At 35.1% G+C, this 18,284-nt stretch overlaps 1 protein-coding gene across 1 annotated transcript in view; it reads left to right on the top strand.

Annotated features, from left to right (window-relative positions):
- LOC129746206 (mitochondrial fission 1 protein) overlaps positions 1–18,284 on the top strand; it is a 318,769-nt gene that overhangs the window by 266,573 nt on the left and 33,912 nt on the right. The gene's annotated exons all lie outside the window — the stretch shown is intronic.

Genomic DNA, 18,284 nt, shown 5'->3' on the forward strand with positions numbered 1-18,284 from the left:
TTTGACAGATACTGAAAACGAATGAATATTTCAGTTATTTTGTTCTTGCAGTTTATTTTATTAATCGTTCCATACAATCCGGCGCGGCAAGCGAAAATGAGTCTTTACAGCGGAAAGTTACTTCCGATCTTAAAATTTTTTCACTACTTGGGCTACGACTACAGCTTAGCTGAAAAGCCGAAATCCATCAGAATATTGATTATCAATTTGTCGGTGTCTGTTATTGTAATAACATGTTTCTGTTTTACCAGATTCCCAATAGCCGACGATGTCTTCGGAGCTCATAACGACCTTTTGAACCTTTTGGTTTACTTCAAGATTCACATTCTCTTCCTAGTCGAATCCTGGAGAAATCGTCTATTGTTCCAAAATAGTTCAATATTAATCCAGTGCATGTATGAACGAATTCATTCCGAAAAGCTACCAGAACAGATGCTTAAACTTCGTGCAGAATATTTACGCTCCACAATACCTGTTTTTATAATCTGGTTAACGAGTCTAATAGTAGGATATTCTTTAGGTTGGTTTTATGGGACTTTCAGTTCTTTAATTTGCATATCTATCGCTCAACTTTCCTTCTACCGATCAATGATAAAATTGCGACAGTTCCATGTTATGCTTCACATCAAACTACTGACTTTTGTAATGCATGAATCTCTGATGCTGTTGAGCTTTTGCCAATCTAAAGATTTAAGACAAAAGCGAGTGAGTCTAAGAATGCTGATCGATACCCAGCTTCGGCTAGCGCAATGGTTCACCTTGCTCATGAAAATGTTCTGTTTGTCATTGGTTTTGTTTATCATGCGGTGGAACTTTCAACTTATAGCAGTAGCCTACTGGGTCGTGAATGGTTTTCCGCATTTTGGATTCGAGGCGATTAGCAGTAAGTAAACTTACGACATTCATCATATTCACTTCATGCGGCATTGTTTTGTCGTAAATGTTGGTATAAAACGTGTTAAGTACTTTTTCTTGCTTTCCGAGTTTTTCAAACATCGATACCATTAATTTTCCATTTCAAATCCAATACATGGTAACATAACATATTTTCAATTTCAGCTTTCATAATCTCGTGTTTCACAAGTTCAATATGCCTGATAACCCTCGTATGACAGTGTGAAATTTTCCATCGACAGTTTAAATGCTATCAACAACGATTGGAGTCGACTTTATTCCTAGAACATGACTATCATTGCCAACTACAGGTACGTCTTTGTGCTTTAAATTAGAAAATAAGTGAGTACCTAACTAATTTCAATATCAGAATTTTTTCATTCCAGATCGACACACTTCTTCTTCTGGCGAAACATATTGAACGGCCCATTACAGCTGCTGACTGTTTTAGAATAGATTATCGTACTGCTGTCAAGGTACTTCGTTTTGTTTTTAATAAAAACTCAAATATTTCCTCACAATTGAATTTTTTCAGGTTTTCATCGCAATCGCAACCTACATTGCATTCTATATAGGGATAGTTTATAATTGATTATTTGATTTTGGAGATGAATAAAACAACCGATTTAAAATTCCAATAAAAAAAAATAATTATTGGATTTTTAAATTAACTAAGCAACATTTCTATGTATCACACAATTTTTTAGCATTCTTTTTAAAGAGCCGAACGTTAACATGATTAAAAAATATGAAGTAAGAACATAAAGAAGTTGATTTTAATTCTTTTTTTTAATGAAAAGGAGTGGGCGTTGACTTGTATGCAATGTACGCGTTTTCCAGGGCGAAAATGCAAATAAAGTAGATATAAAGATATCCAACTCTTAACATTTTTCATATAAATTCTAACAGTCATACTTACTACAAACAAATCAGCACCACATACTGACGGAAAAGGTCAACATTTCTCACAATTCATATTTAATGGTCGTATCGTGTATAAAAATGACATTCAACTAAAGATGCACTCTGATATGTCATTCAAAGGAGGTCGCAGTGATCTTGCTGCAGATTTGTTAAATAATGTTGCAGTGGTGTTCGTGGAGGTTAAGGTAGGCTTGCCAGACACTTTCAGAAAAAAGCGGGACATTTCACAAAAAAAAGCGGGACATAGCCGAAAAAAGCGGGACATTTTAGAAACTCTTAAAAAAGCTTAGTTGTATACATATACCATTAGCCAAAGTTGTTCATAGAATGTACATTACACTTAGTTTTTCTTACATGACTTCTATTTACACGGTTTTCGCCATATGCGCCGTTATTTTACTCGGTTCATACAAATGAACACATATTTTGAGGGAAAGTATTTCAAGTCGTGCAAGTTAACGGCGGTTTTAATACCGCGTAAAAAAACTTTTGTTTAACTTGTATAAAATTTTGTTTGTTTTGTTATGTGTTTAAAAAATTCAAAACTCAAGAAAGCTTCTATTTTAATATATTTTGAACAATCGAGTCGAAAAAGGTAGTGTATAATATAAGACAATTTGATTAAGATTCCGGCATAAAAATTAAAATAATCTAAAATTAATTGGAAGCAACCTAAACAATATGTTCTTCATACATTGGTTGAACGTGCTCCAAGAAAGCATAACTGTATCAGAATGTTACTGTTATGCTAAGAACTTTAGAGTAATTCAGTATTGTCTTATACAAACTATGAAAAAGACTGTTTATTTTGAGAAATGACGTATTTGAGAGATTTTCTGTGTTGTACCAATGAATTCAAATTGAGACTAAAGTTTAATTTATTCCAGTTTAAGTAAGTGAACTTTGTATAAATTTCCCAAGAAAAAAAAGCGGGACATTTAGAGGAAAAAGCGGGACAGCGGGACATTCAACAAAAAAGCGGGACATGTCCCGCTTTTGCGGGACGGATGGCAACCCTAGGTTAAGGGTTTCTCCTTGGTGAGGTAGTTCACCCAGCCAACCTAACCCGACGAACGACATGGCGAAATAGTTCGTTCGACAACCCACCACCGGAGGGTCACCAGGAGATGTGAGCCGCTTATGAAGAGCGAAGAGGCGAAATCTACAATCGGGCGAAATATACGAGCGGAAAACGAGGGCAATGATCGAGGATGGTTCAAGGCCGGTCGAGAATGAAATGACCGAGGCATTTTCCGATAGTTCGCGAACGCAGAAAGATCAAGCACCAAAAGATCTGCATAAAATGTCCTGCTTTTTAAAGACACGACCAATTGGACACTACATTTGAAAGTAAAATTGTAGTGGTTTCAAATATAAGTCTGATATTGGTAAAACTTGTGGACCTGATATTTATTGGTTAGCTGAAAAGGATACTCAGTTGACGGAACATCAGGTAACCATCCGACATTTTGTTCGTTTCCCCAAAAAACCGTTCCCTAAATTGTCCTGAACATCAACAGGACCTCGCTGTTCCGAGTTTGAAAGCCTACGCTAAGCTCCACGCCGTCGACCGACAACCGTTACGCCGTATAAAGGTTAGATAGATGCTATAAGAAAGTGGGGGTGGAAACATAATCTGGAAACATATCTATAACCCTAAGGATCGGTAGATGTGCAGTGAGGGTCGGCACGCTTACCACTCAACAGACTATACAGACTATATTGCAGGGAAATTCGGAAAAACTAAGGTAAAACTCCTAGGATAATTAGTTGGTATACCCTTTATTCAAGGTTTGCAGTTTCCACCCCCACTTTCTAATAGCTATCTACCGAAGGTAAGCGAAGTGGCGAGTTTCAATGGCGTATACCTGGCCCCACTTTGGGTGCTGAACCCAAAGTCGGTGTAGGTCGAACGGCGCGGAGCTTAGCACCCGGCGCAAGACAAATTAGGGAACGGTTTTTTGGGGGCAACGAACAAAACGGCGAATGGTTACCTGTTGTTCCACCATATCCTTTTAAGCTAACCAATATATAACTGATCCAGGCTGAGTATCCTTTTAAGCTGACCAATATATAACAGGTCCACAAGTTTGACCGATATCAGACTTATATTTGAAACCACTAAAATTTAACTACATTTTGATTTTAAATGTATTTATTGTGTCCAATTGGTCGTGTCTTTAAAAAGCAGAACACTTTATGAAGATCTTTTGGTGCTTGATCTTTCTGCGTTCGCGAACTTTCGGAAAATGCCTTGGTCATTCCATTCTTGACCGGCCTTGAATCATCCCAGGTTGTCCTCGTTTTCCGCTCGTATATTTCGCCTGATTGTAGATCTCGCCTCTTCGCTCTACATTAGCGACTCACATCTCCTGGTGGCCCTCCGATGATGGGTTGTCGAACGAACTTTTTCGCCATGTCGTTCGCCGGGTTAGGATGGCTGGGTTCTACCTCGCCAAGGAGAAACCCTTAACCCCCACGAACACCACACTGCGACCTCCTTCGAATGACTAGCAACGCTTACAGATATGTTTGCAATCAATTTCAAAATGTCCTCCGAAGTACAAATTGGATTAAATTTGAAGAAACAAATGCAACTGATTCAATATAATGGAGCTAACCGCAGTCAGATTCATCGATCGTGAAATAACTTCAACTTAATCAATTAATATAATAAATATAATGTATAAAATTTCGCGGCGAAGCTTTTCTAAAACGGTGGAATCGATGGGAAATAGTGAAATGATGAATTCTGAGCCGGTCTCTTTGTTCAAAACTTTTTTAAAAATGTTTTTATTTCGATTCCCCGAAAATAATAAAAATTCCGCCGTGAAAATCGGGGGAATTGAAATCAAAACATTTTATGATGTTATTGGTGACACTTTGAAAATCAGAGAGACTTTTTCTTGAAAAAGACCTTGTAATGCATTATCTGGTAATATTATATGGTTGAAAATAATCGACTCAAAAACATGAGGGACATTAAAATGGAAGAAATAGAAGGAAATCGAAATATGCGCCTATGTTCCTTTATTAAAAATATTCCGAATATTCGGTCGAATATTCATTTGACCGAATAAGTGAAAGTAGGTACTTATATACTGATCAAAATCATCCAGCACACCTTTATTAATCCTGGATGGATGAAAATGGGTCTAAATTCCGTTTAACAGCAAGATAGTGCTGCCATCTACGACTTGAAACTTAAAAAAATAGTGTTTGACGGATTGAAAAAATAATATTTTTGAATGAGAATTATTCTTTTTGGATTCAGAACTAGAGGTACTAGAGGTAATTATCTCAAAAGCCCCTTAACGTTTACTAGAAAACGCCTAGAAATGCAGTTATATATTCAAATAGTTCGTAGAAGCATTATTATTCAGTTTTACACAGTAAATTTTAAGAAATAATCTTGATTTTTGGAGAAAAACATATGTGGTACTATTCTTCCTTCGCACTTTCTTCATATTTTTGGGTCTCAACACTAATTTCTTCATCTCAAAAAATAAATTCATGCTTGATTTATTCGTTGAACAATTTAAAACAATTTGTAGAAGAAAGTTTTGAAGATTTTTAATCATACACATTTTAACAAGCAAAACTTATAGTGATACTATTCTTGTTTCGCTTACTGTATATCCGGACAAACTCGGATAAAATCGGACAACCTGGCAAGCTTACGCTAAACGCAACATTGCACATCATGATCCTGGCGTTATATTGCCTTGGGGAATTGACAGATTTTCCCGGCTTACTTTGACCACAAAACCAGTATTCAAGCTTATCGAGATTCGTTGGTATTGGTTCAACTTTTTCTTTTGGTTATTTTCTTAGAAAAACTGAAATCATATAAAGGAATTAATTGACAAACTTGATTGCAGCTGCTTCTATCCGTTTTTCGTCACGTTGACCTTTACCTTGTTGAATTTTCTTTTTTCTACAAAGAATTTGATCGAAATGTAAAAACTTTTCTTGAATGTTTTGTTGAATTTGAACTGCGTGAGGTTTGAAGTTGATGAGCTTATCCTGTTTAATAATCGCGAGTCGTGCACATTTTTCAATGTTAAAGTTTTCCCCTATAACCTGGCTCAGTTCTAAATTTTTCAAGAACACTCAACTCAATTAAATTCCATTGCAACCATTTTCAAAATCGATCCTTTTGCATTCCAATATGAGTCATACAGTCGAGAGGTTGCTACCGCTTCTTAAAATTTTTCATTTCTTGGGCTACGACTATAGTTTGGTAGAAAGCACAAAATCATCAGCAATATTTGTTTCCAATTTGTTGGTTACTGTTCTTATTATGACATCTTTTTGCTTCATCAGATTCCCAGCAGATAAAAACGCCTTTGGGGTACTGAATGATTTTTTGAAGCTTGTGGTTTATTTTATAATTCACATTTCATTTCTGGTAGAGTCCTGGAGAAATCGTCACTTGTTCAGGCATCATTCAAAGTTGGTTGAGTGTATTTATAGAGTAATTTGTGCTGATGAGGTATTGGAAAAGTTAACCAAACTTAGGGCAGAGTATTTACGCACCACATTAACACTTCTTATAATCTGGCTCACAAGTGTAACAGTTGGGTACTCATTAGCATGGTTTTATGGGATTTTTGGATCATCAGTTTGTATATCGATAGCTCAGCTTTCCTTTTACCGAATATTGATAAAATTGCGCCAGTTTCAAGTTTTGCTTCATATCAAACTACTGACATTTTTGATGAATGAATCTTTAGGGCTAGTGAGATTTTGCGGAACTGAAACATCAAGCTATCACCGAATTGGTCTTCGAATATTTATCGATACACAAGTAAAACTGGCTCAGGTGTTGATCATTCTCATGAAAATGTACTGCTTGTCCCTATTTTTGTTTATCTTGAGGTGGAACTTCCAGCTGCTAGCGGTCGCCTATTGGATCGTGAACGGGTTTCCGTATTTTGGTTTTGTAGCAATTGCCAGTAAGTAGCAAATGACATCAGGATCCGGCACTCGAAATGTAATAAACAAATGACAGTCATTTCATAAAAGCTTTCTGTGAACATCAACTTGTGAAGCCGTTTATGTTCCCTACCAATGATAATCAGTGTAGAACGTTCGACTTTTCCAAAACCGAAAACCTGAGCTGAGCTGGTAAAGTTCTTTTATTACAAAAGCATCATCAATTGTCGGTTACACTTCGTGTACCGGACCATGTAATGTGACTTTAGAAATTTTGTCATCTGAATTACAATAGTGGACTAAATAGTTTATAAAATTTTGAATAACGAAATATAATTTCAGCTTTCGTTTCTACTACTGCAACGAGCTCCGTGTGCCTGATAGCTCTTGTATGACAGTGTGAAGTGTATCATCAACAATTTCAATACTATCAACAATATTTGGAATCAATACCATTCACCGGAAATGTCGAACATCACCATCAACAGGTATGATGACAATATCTCTTTAAAAAAAAACATTTGTACGTCTCGGTGCCCGAGTGGTTACCGCGGTGACATGGTAATCGCAATGACCACCTGTCGCATGGATTCGATTCCCAACTAGGTAGAGTAAAGTGGGGCAAGAGTACGCACTTAGTTGTGTACTTATTGTATCTCTTCAAAGAACAAAGTATCGATTATAGTAATTAAACCAAATTAAAGTAAGGCTCTTAACCTTGATTGTATGACGCAAAAAGTTTTGATTATGTTTGTAAACATTGATAAAAAATCATATTTTTCAAAAATTACCAAAGCGTACTCTTACCCCACCAGTGGGGCAAGAGTACGCATGAGGTGGGGCAAGAGTACGCATATAATAAGCTCATTGTATTCCATTCTGGTCCGGTGTAAGTGAGGTCTTGAATCATTACAATCGTTTATTAAACAAAACAACACCTTTATTTCATAAACAATAGTTAAAATAAAACAGTGTTTTTATGGGCTGTTCGCTTCAGCAAAGGCAAAGGCGAAGTGACGCGAATCACTGAAAGTGCGGCCCGTAAAAAGCACTGTGCAACGCTCTGCAGTGATTTACGAGATCCTCTGACTGCTGAGGGGTAAAAACTGAAGTGAATTGTCCATGGCTTTCAGCATCGAATCCCTGGTCGAGAAAAATGAATGTTATTCACAATTCAATACAAAAATATCGTCTGTTGATTACCTTCTTAAGGCGTTTATGCAAGGTTGATTCCGAAGTCCCGAGGCTTTCAGCAATCCGGCGCTTCGATTCTGGCCTGGCGTTTTCCAGCATCTCCGGAGAGCAAATCTTCCGGCTGGTTTTCCCTTTGTACGTCCTGATTATTGAAAACATGATTATTCTTTGGGTTAGCTTTCCAAATGCTATCAAAAAGACGAAGGAAACCAACGCGTACTCTTGCCCCACCAAACGTGCGTACTCTTGCCCCCTACGACCATTTGTGAAAAAAGCAAGAAGTGCTAAATATTCCGATCATATCCTGGCATGAGTGTTCCACAGATTTAATCTATATTAATTATGTGTCCTTTGTCACGTATGCAGATATGATTAGCGAATTTCCACGAAGCGTAATAATGTTTCCAAATAAGCATAAAATTACATAAAAATTGGAAAAACTAAAACTTATCTCATTTCTCCGACGTGCGCGAACCAAACCACAAACAAAAACACATATGATCAGCTGACTCGATGACCTGTCAAACCGGTACAGTGTTGCTAGTTTCAGTGTTGTCGTTTACTGTAAAAGCCTAGTGCGTACTCTTTCCGCCTGCGTACTCTTGCCCCACTTTACTCTACTTGATGTTAAATGCTAATCTTACGGTGTCCAGCCTGTAAGCCTTAATGGGCTAAGACGGTGTATGTCTTTAGAAAATATAATAAAAAATCTTTCTTGTAAAGGACATATTCACCACTCTACCTTCATTTTTCTCTGTTTTAAAAAATTGCTTATCATTATTTCAGATCGCCACACTTTTGTTGCTGACGAAATACCTCTATGGGAATATAAAAGTTGCGGACAGCTTCAACTTTGATTATCTCACTACTGTTAAGGTAAACCTGTGTTAGTTAGGACGTAATTCATTTTTATCTAATCTTTATATTTTTCTCAATTTGTAATGCAATATATTTTAAGGTTTTCATCGCAGTTACAACCTACATTGCGTTCTATATAGGAATACTTAACAAATGATACTTCTTCATTCGTACAATATAGAACAAAAAATGAACAAATAATTAATCTTTTAGTTTTTTCGAAATCTATTACACAAAGGCTTGTTCGTGATTTTGAAGCATCTATAATCTTGGTTATCTGACGATCTTTTCGTATCTTGGGCTTTTCTTTTATGATTGATGATGCAATGGATTAATAGTCTTTCGAGTAAAATTCTCACATTGTGCCCTTGAACATTTCCATCCAAGCAATCGGTATCGCTATCGTAAGCAATCACACGATAACGCTGTTGCGGCTCATAAGGAGTGTATCGAAAATTAACTATAAACATATTTGGGCCGAGAAGGATGGTAAGGTCAAACAGGACCATGGCGGTTATCAATAATTACTTTTTTACTTGTATTTCTTTATAAACTGTAAGAACTTTTTGAAACACTTCCGAACTGTTTCTTTGTTTGAATCTATATATATATAAAAAGCAATTATCTGTATGTTTGTTTGTTTGTTTGTTTGTTATTTGTCCTCTATAGACTCAGCCGCCTTAAGAGCTAGAGATCTGAAATTTGGCATGGATGCTCATTAGGACCAGGAATGATGAAAAATGTTTTTAGATTTTTGGACGACCCCTTCTGAAGGGGGTCGTCCATACAAGACAAATATTGTTTTCACGTTATTGACGTTATTTTCCGTCGGATTGTGATGAAAATTTGCATATGAGTGTTTTGAGAGACGAACAACCGATTACAGTCATCAAATTTAGGGTTAGGGGTCGGCCAAAGGGGTCGTCCATATTCACTGATTTATGTTTTTACGATATTGGCGTTATTATACATCGGATTGTGATGAAAATTTGCACATGAGTGTTTTGAGAGACGAGCAATCCATTACAGTTATCAAATTTAGGGTCAGGGGTCGGCAAAAGGGGTCGTCCATATCCACTGATTAATGTTTTTACGATATTGGCCTTATTTTACATTGGATTGTGATGAAAATTTGCACATGAGTGTTTTGAGAGACGAGCAATCGATCACAGTTATCAAATTTAGGGTCAGGGGTCGGCCAAAGAGGTCGTCCATATTCACTGATTAATGTTTTTGCGATATTGACGTTATTATACATCGGATTGTGATGAAAATTTGCAAATGAGTGTTTTGAGAGACGAGCAATCCATTACAGTTATCAAATTTAGGGTTAGGGGTCGACAAAAGGGGTCGTCCATATCCACTGATTAATGTTTTTGCGATATTGGCGTTTTTATAGATCGTATTGTGATGAAAATTAGCACATGAGTGTTTTGAGGGACGAGCAATCGATTTCAAGTTTCGAATTGCGGATCAGAAGTCGGCTGAAGGAGTCGTCCATACCCAACTTTAATGTTTTTGCGATTTTGAGGTTATTCTACATTGGATTGAGATGAAAATTTCCGCATAGGAGTTTTGAGGGACGCTCTTTTGCTTTCAGGTTTCAAATCTTGACTCAGAGGTCGGCAAAAGGGGTTATTATCTGTTCACTGTTTTTACGATATTCTCTTGATTGAGCATAGAATTGAAATGAAAATTGACACATGGGAGTTTAACACAGTGGTTTTCAAAGTGGTCCCTACCGCCCCCTTGGGGGCGTTGAAAGCTTCCAGGGGGGCGGTGAGCTCAATGTTGGAATTTGGGGGGCGTTGGAAGGGCTCAGGGGGGCGGTGAGGTCGTGATCCACATTTTCACAAATCACGATACAACATAGATTTGGAATAATAACGAGTAAGTTCGATGCAAAAAATGAAATTACTTTACAAAACTAGACATCAGGTTGGAGACTAAAATATTTATGATTTCACATAGCTGCAAGCAAATTTTTTGTTCCATAGTATCTCAATTATTATTTTTTAATGCCACTAAAAGATTTTTTTAACTTGTCACTGATTTTGTATATGCTCTACATGTTGATTTTGATTGATAAGAATATTTTGGGTTATACAAGAACAAGAATAATTTTAGATGGCAATGCTTGATAATCTTTAAAGTGTATTGTCTAAAAAAATCTGATAAACAGAAAATACCTTCGAAAAAATTTGTATTCAAAGGCGTTATATGTGATTTAGTGATGGTTATTTTTGAAAGAAATTGTGTAAGAATTATTTTAGATCAGAGAATTTTTATTTAAAGTTCTAATGCAAATTAATGATAAATAGTTTTTTTTACCAAAATTTAAGATATATAATTTGATGTCAAACTTATTAATAAGTTTATGTAAGTGTCCAGTAAACTTTACATAGAATTAAGTGTTTATTGGAGGTTTGAAGCAATATGAGGCCCTTGGAACCAAATAAGTATAAGTTAAGGTAGCCAGATTGCCCGGATATTTATTGCAAAATTCGTCGAAAGTTCGGTCCGGCTCGGTTGCTCGGAATTTTTCACTTCATTTGCCAAAACAAACAAAATAAAAACAAATTGTGTTGTGAAAATTTTTATTTATGATTCCGAAAAGAAATTTTTTGAACAAATTTTAAGGAAATAACCATGAAAAGTTTTTTGAATGCCTGAATAAAAACTTTTGATAAAATATGACAAAAATAAGTTTTTTTTTTGATATTTTGTTAAGAAATTTCTGGGTTTTGAGAAAATTTGCCTGGATATTATCCGGATTCTTGGTCGACAATTTTGAAATCAAAGGCCCGGATTTTACCAGGATTTTAGATAAAATATGCTGGGAAAATTCTGTCAACCTTAGTATAAGTGAATCAAAGCAAATTTCGAGAAAACACGCTTCTAATTTGTTATGTTCAGTAATTTTCCATATATTTAAAAAAAATGCTCTTTTCTTTCGAACAAAATAGTATGCAATTAAAATTCTTAAAATCTGAAAAATCATGAAATATAGTTCGAAATATAAGAATCGTTTGACATTATTAAATCAAAATCGACCATTTTTACACTTATAATACCTTTTTGGATCTGAGGGCCTCATATAAATTTGAATGAATTTTGAGTTAAGCATTACAACAACATCAAGCTAAAAGCTAATGGCTTTTTAACGATCCCAATTTTCATTTTTTCAATAGATTTTCTGAAAATTTGCTCAGGGGGGCGTTAAGCTCGAAAATTTTGCAAAAGGGGGCGGTAAGTGAAAAAAGTTTGAAAACCACTGGTTTAACAGAAATGATAACTGATTTCAGGAGTCAAGTTTTGAATCGTGGTAAAAAAAAGGCCGTCCATGTTAGCTGCTCACTGTTTTCGCGATATTGTCGTGATCATGCATCGGATTGAGATGAAAATGTTCAGATGAGGGTTATAAACTATGAGCAATTGACTCCAGGTAGCATGTTCCGTGTCAAGGGTCGGCGAAAGGGGCGTCTATATTCACTGTCCACTGTTTTCAAGTTCCTGACGTTATTTTTCATATAATTTGAAAAAAAAAATGGCACAAGGGAGTTGTGAGGAACGTAAAATTGGTTTTAATTATCGAATTTCGGGCCACGGGACAGAAAAAGAGGGTTTCATTGAAAGTTCAGTGTTTTGTGCAATAATTTTGTTCGAGGCAGTTAATTGATACCAATTTAAGTGTGAAGGTCAAGCAAAAGAGTCGTGCACATAAACAAATAGGACATGTTTCTACCATAATGCCTAGATTTTGCAACCGATCGAGAAGCAAACACTCTCACATAAATTTTAATAAAAATCCAATCAACCGATTAATTTGTATTTCAAGTAATAGTAATAATAGCGACTTTAAACACTGTTGAATTTTTTCCCCAAAATTGTTGAAAGAATGTTTCGAATTCATTTTCTAAACTCATTTTGACGTACCAATGATTTAAAGCGAAACGAAGTTCGTACGGGATAAGCTAGTCATCAATAAAATCAAAACAATGAAAAAAATGTGTTTATAACTTATTGTGATTTTTTTCTTGCGCTAGAGTGTTCACACAAAAATTTCGTCAATCTCGAATTTCGCCCTACGATTTCGTACTTTTTATCTCACCGTCATATTAGTACGTGTTTTGAAAACCATACGAAAAAAACAGATTTTACAATCAAAGCAATCAAGTCAGTCATGTGAAATAAAAAGAAAACAATGGGAAAAACAAGGAATTTCGACATATTCAGGTAATTTGTTTCGTTGATTCTCTGTTTTAATAATTATTTCTTTTCCAGATAAAATTAAAGCTATTACAAACGGTATCGTTTTGGGAAGAACTAATTTACAGAAACTATAAAAATCAAATCCTGGTATTTCGGTAAATTTCGGATCCCCCTAACACTAATTTATGCAGTTTGAGCCAGCGCTGCAGCAGCTTTGGCTCTGCGTTCTCGACTCGAGGATGTTCTGACTTCTGACTCAGATCGTGGAGAGTGAATTTAGGGAACTCTACGTAATTCTAAGATAGTTGGCAAAACAATAGGTTCTTCGCACTGAACAATCAAACTATGAAATAAACGGCTATGAAATAAATTGTATCAAAAATAAAATGGGACCCTTATATAAATGTAGGTACACACAATAAAAACCTGAGTTTTACATTTGATGTAAAATTTGATTTCATATAAAATTCGGTCAGATGTGATGTATATTATAACGCAGCCCTGAAAAAAACCATGCGTTTCCTCATTCGATTCAATTTGTTGTAATTTTACATGACTTTTGCTTGAAACGATGTTTGGAATCGGGAACGTTGCTGTCGCGCACAGGGTGTGTCTTATTGTTTGCAAATTTTAATAAATATAAAAAAGATAAATACTGTTAAAAATTTTCACCAAAAACAAATTATCTATGTTTTATTGCTTATTGTATAAAACCACCTTAAAAATAGTTTATTACTGGATAGAAGTTTGTAGACTTTATTGGAGAAGTGATATTTTTTTCGAAGCAACAGGTCGCCTCTTGTCTTTGATTCTTAGTATTTAAAAAAAATAGGAATAACTGTAACCGATAACAATGATACGAATTCTAACAATTGAAAAATGATAGCACAAAAAGGTCAACAATATTTTCAATTGATGGTTACAAAACATTCAGCACAACAAAGCTTTTTTCTATTTATTATTCGATTTAAGTATAAACTTGTGAATACAAAAAATCAGGTTCTTGGATTTATATACAAATGAATCGTTTTGAATTGTTCAATATTTATACTAGAGATGTACCGATTATTCGGTCGGCCGAATATTCGGCGCCGAATACCGCCGAAAAACCGTTAAGCCGAATAGTTGAGCTAAGTATTCGGCCGAATAGGCCGAATATCTACTACAGACTTGTATTATGTGTATAGCACCAAACCGAATAGCGACAGTAGGACTAGCGACGCTTTTTTACTAGCGAGATTTCTGTCATTTGCAGGTTTGTTTTTCTTTTTTCAGTCCAGTAGGCGATTTCGATGTAGTACTCGAACATTGTTTATGTTATTTACTGTACATTTTCCTTAGGCCATCAATCGCATGCTCCAAGTATCCTAGGGAACTTGCGGTGCATCGTTATTATTTTCAACGTCGCGACGTATGCGCCGTGTCGCTAGAAGGCAAAGCTGCTATGATTATTAGCGCTCATATTTTGGATTTTTCCTGCATGCATAATAAAATTTTTCAAATGATTTTGGATAGTTTAAAAAATATCCAAAAGTTATGTTGTAAAAGCTATACAATCATTAAAAACTTATAGTTTAATAAAAAAATCCAAGGTGTATCCGCGTATCTTTCACAGTAGATCGTACAGGAGAATGCTGACAAATATTGATTTATACTTTGATTATAGTTTATTCCAGATTTTCTGGATATATTCACGCTTGCCCATAAAACCAGTAAAGATTCCAGATAAGTCAAATCTGGCCGGTATGTCCAGATATTGTTTAAAGCTTCCCGAATTTATTCAGGGCTTCCCGGGTTTATTCAGGTAATTTGTTAAATCAATTAAAAAACTTAAATTTCTTTTTAAAAGATTTTAGATTTTGTGTTCAATAACGATTTTTCAAAAAATTTAAAATAAACATAAATTTTGCCCTTTTTCGCTTTATATTTTTCATAAACCGTCCAGTGTGCCCAGGTCGACCGTGTGGGGACGTGTGATTGAAAGTATGGTATGCTTAAGGTTAAAGAACATCTTTCTATTCAATTAGCACCATGGAGATTGCGTTGCTGTGAAATCTGGGACAAAACATGTCGAAATAGGTGCCAAGATATTTGAAAATGCTTCTTTGATTTGAATAAGATAAAAATTCAATATCAAAGAAGCATTTTCAAATATCTTGGCACCTATTTCGACATGTTTTGTCCCAGATTTTACAGCAACGCAATCTCTATGCTGCTTATCGCCATAGAAGCGACTAGTCATCTGATATCTTTTCAGTTATTGGTGACATTTAAAAAATCAGAAAGACCCATACTTAGAAAATACCTTGTAATGCATCATCCGATAATATCATCTGGTTGAAAATAATCGACTAAAAACATCAGGGACATTAATATGAAAGAAATAGAAAGCTTTGAAATAATCGCTGTGTTAGAGTCGTTTCACAAACAAACACCGAACGACCGACCGGTAAGCAGCAAGTTCGATTTGATGCGCGAAGAAAATGCTGTTTCAAATCTGGAACTCGTAGATTCCAAGTAATCATAAACATTATGAACATCTTTTACACCATTGTTATGCTTTGTTATTAAGCTGATGGCAAGAATTTGATCAAATAATGATTAAAAACTAATAAAGGGATAATGAGCCGGTACGGTTTCATTGTTATGCACACAAAAAAAATCTGAGTTTTACATTTGATGGAATTTTGAATTCATGTAAAATTCGGTCAGATGTATTGTATATTATAACGCAACCCTGAAAAAAACCATGCGTTTCCTCATTCGGGTTAATTTGTTGTAATTGTACACGACTTTTGCTTGAAATGATGTTTGGAATCTGAAACGTTTCTGTCGCGCACAGGTTGTGTCTTATTGTTTGCCAATTTTAATTAATATAAAAAGTGAAATCCTTTTAACAATTTTCACCGAAAACAAACTATATTTTATTTTTTATTGTGAAAAAACACCACAAAAATAGTACATTTCCAGATTGAATATTGTAGACTTCATTGGAAAAGTGATATTTTGTTCTAAGCAACAGTTCACCTCTTGTCTTTGATTTTAAATATTTTAAAAAATATAGGACCGATATCTAACCGGTAACATTGATACGAAATCTAATAATTAAAAATGAACAGCACAAAAAGTAGTAAAGTTAGTTTAAAAGTTAAGTAGTTTAAATAAATATTGCACAAAAAGGTCAACAATATTCTCAATTTATTGTTACAAAAGTTTCAGCACAATAAAGCTTTTTTTTCTCTTTATTATAAGATTTAAGTATAAACTTGTGAGTTAAAAAAAAACAGGTTCTTGGATTTATATACAAGTGAATCGTTTTGAATTGTTAAATATTTATACAAACAAATTACAAGTTTCATTAACCCTTCCTCACATTCCATCATTTTGCAAAGGACATTTCAATGTACATCGAACAAATAACAATTATAATTAATCAAATAACGTTCTAGATAAACTTAGTGCTGCCTATTTTGAAAAGTAATGAAAAATTGTTTTCAAAATCATCCATCCAAAAAGTATTAAAGAAACTAAAAGAAAATTCAGATACACCCTGTAGCAGGATCGTTTCACAAACAAACACCGAACGGCCGACTGATAAGCAGCAAGTTCGATTTGATGCGCGAAAAAAAATGCTGTTTCAAATCTGGAGCTCGTGGATTTCAAGTAATCATAAACATTATGAACATCTTTTAAACCATTGTCATGCTTTGTTATTATGCTGATGGCAAGGATTCGATAAAATAATGATTCAAACACTAAAAAGAGATAATGAGCCGGTACGGTTTTATTGTTATGGTCATGTAAAGTCACAATAGCATTTTTTCCTTTTCGGGAATTTACATTACATCATAAATCATGTAAATTTAGTAGAAATAACTTGTTCCAATTATTTGCAGGTTAAAACATGTAATAATTTAATACTGTGTGGTCATGTACATTCACAATAGCATTATTTTTCTCTTCGGGAATTTACATTACATCATAAATCATGTAAGTTTTGAAGAAATAACTTGTTCCATTTATTTGCAGGTTAAAACATGTAATAATTTAATACTGTGTATATCCAAAAGAAATCTTATTTGTTTTCAAAAGTATAAACATATTCCTTCCGAAAAACCTATTGTAACGGGGACAAGATTGGTCAGGAAAAGGCATGATTTCATTGACTTGTTAAGTGGCTGAAGTTTGTCATACATGTATTCGATTTAAGCTTTTACCGTTGGTAATTCAGTCAATTCACGTTTTTCAAGTCTCATGAACATTAAGCGTAGTCCACACTAGGAGACGGTTCGTCTCGAGACGGTCTCAGCGTGTCTCCCATTTTCTTTGGGAGACATTGAGACCGTCTCAGGTTTCCAACAACAACAACAGACAACAAAGTTCGTCTCATAACAAAAATCGCAGTTCATGTTGCCTAGTGTGGACTAGGCTTTATGAGAGACCTGATTTGCTTGAAAAATCAAAATCGTTTATCTTGCAGTCTTTGTGTCAAAGCAGCTTGACTGCGAATGAAAATTCGTAAATCATACATAGTTGTCGTAACCTGGTGATTTCGTTTTAGTAACAATTGCTTAGCCAATTCAAGATAAATCTCTTTGTTTGATTTAATGGCAGCAGTGAAAATTGCTGAACCATTATCGCAACGTTCTGCTTCGTCCTGGTGTCCGAACAAGGTGACCTCGACCAGCTTGCGGGCGACCACCGTCTTCAAAGCTGACTGTTTTGGTTCGATTTTCGAACCGCTGTTTCGACACGGCGCTTCCTTCTTCTTGGTTGTGGTGATGGTGGTTGGATTATCCCTTTTGGCAGAGGGACCCGGGGCTTCCTTCTTCGTCTGCGTCTCCATCTTTATTCAATTTATCACTGGTTATAAACAACCGTCACAAGAATATCTTCCAAGGTGTGCTCTGACATGAACTATCGAAGAGATGTCCGTGATAGTGAACACCATCTCAGAGCTCTTGCGAAACCAACCAACTTTTGAAGAATTTTATACCCAAAATTAAACTTTTCTTCAAAATCACACTTAAATCAATGTTTGTTTTGTGATGAATTGTTCGTTTAAGTAAATCCCTTATTAACGGGGTTGTAAATTAATAACATTTACATAGTTATTCAAGCAAACGAAGGAGATATAGCCATAAATCTGAGTGATTTTAGTGGGTTTTCGAATGACTTCTACTTCATAGTCTTATTGTGCTATGTTTAATTTCAGTTTTATTTTCTTTATTATTATTCGCCTATCTCTACAATAGTCACATTGC

This window comes from Uranotaenia lowii, chromosome 2 (assembly GCF_029784155.1).
Source record: "Uranotaenia lowii strain MFRU-FL chromosome 2, ASM2978415v1, whole genome shotgun sequence".
Classification (NCBI taxonomy): domain Eukaryota; kingdom Metazoa; phylum Arthropoda; class Insecta; order Diptera; family Culicidae; genus Uranotaenia; species Uranotaenia lowii.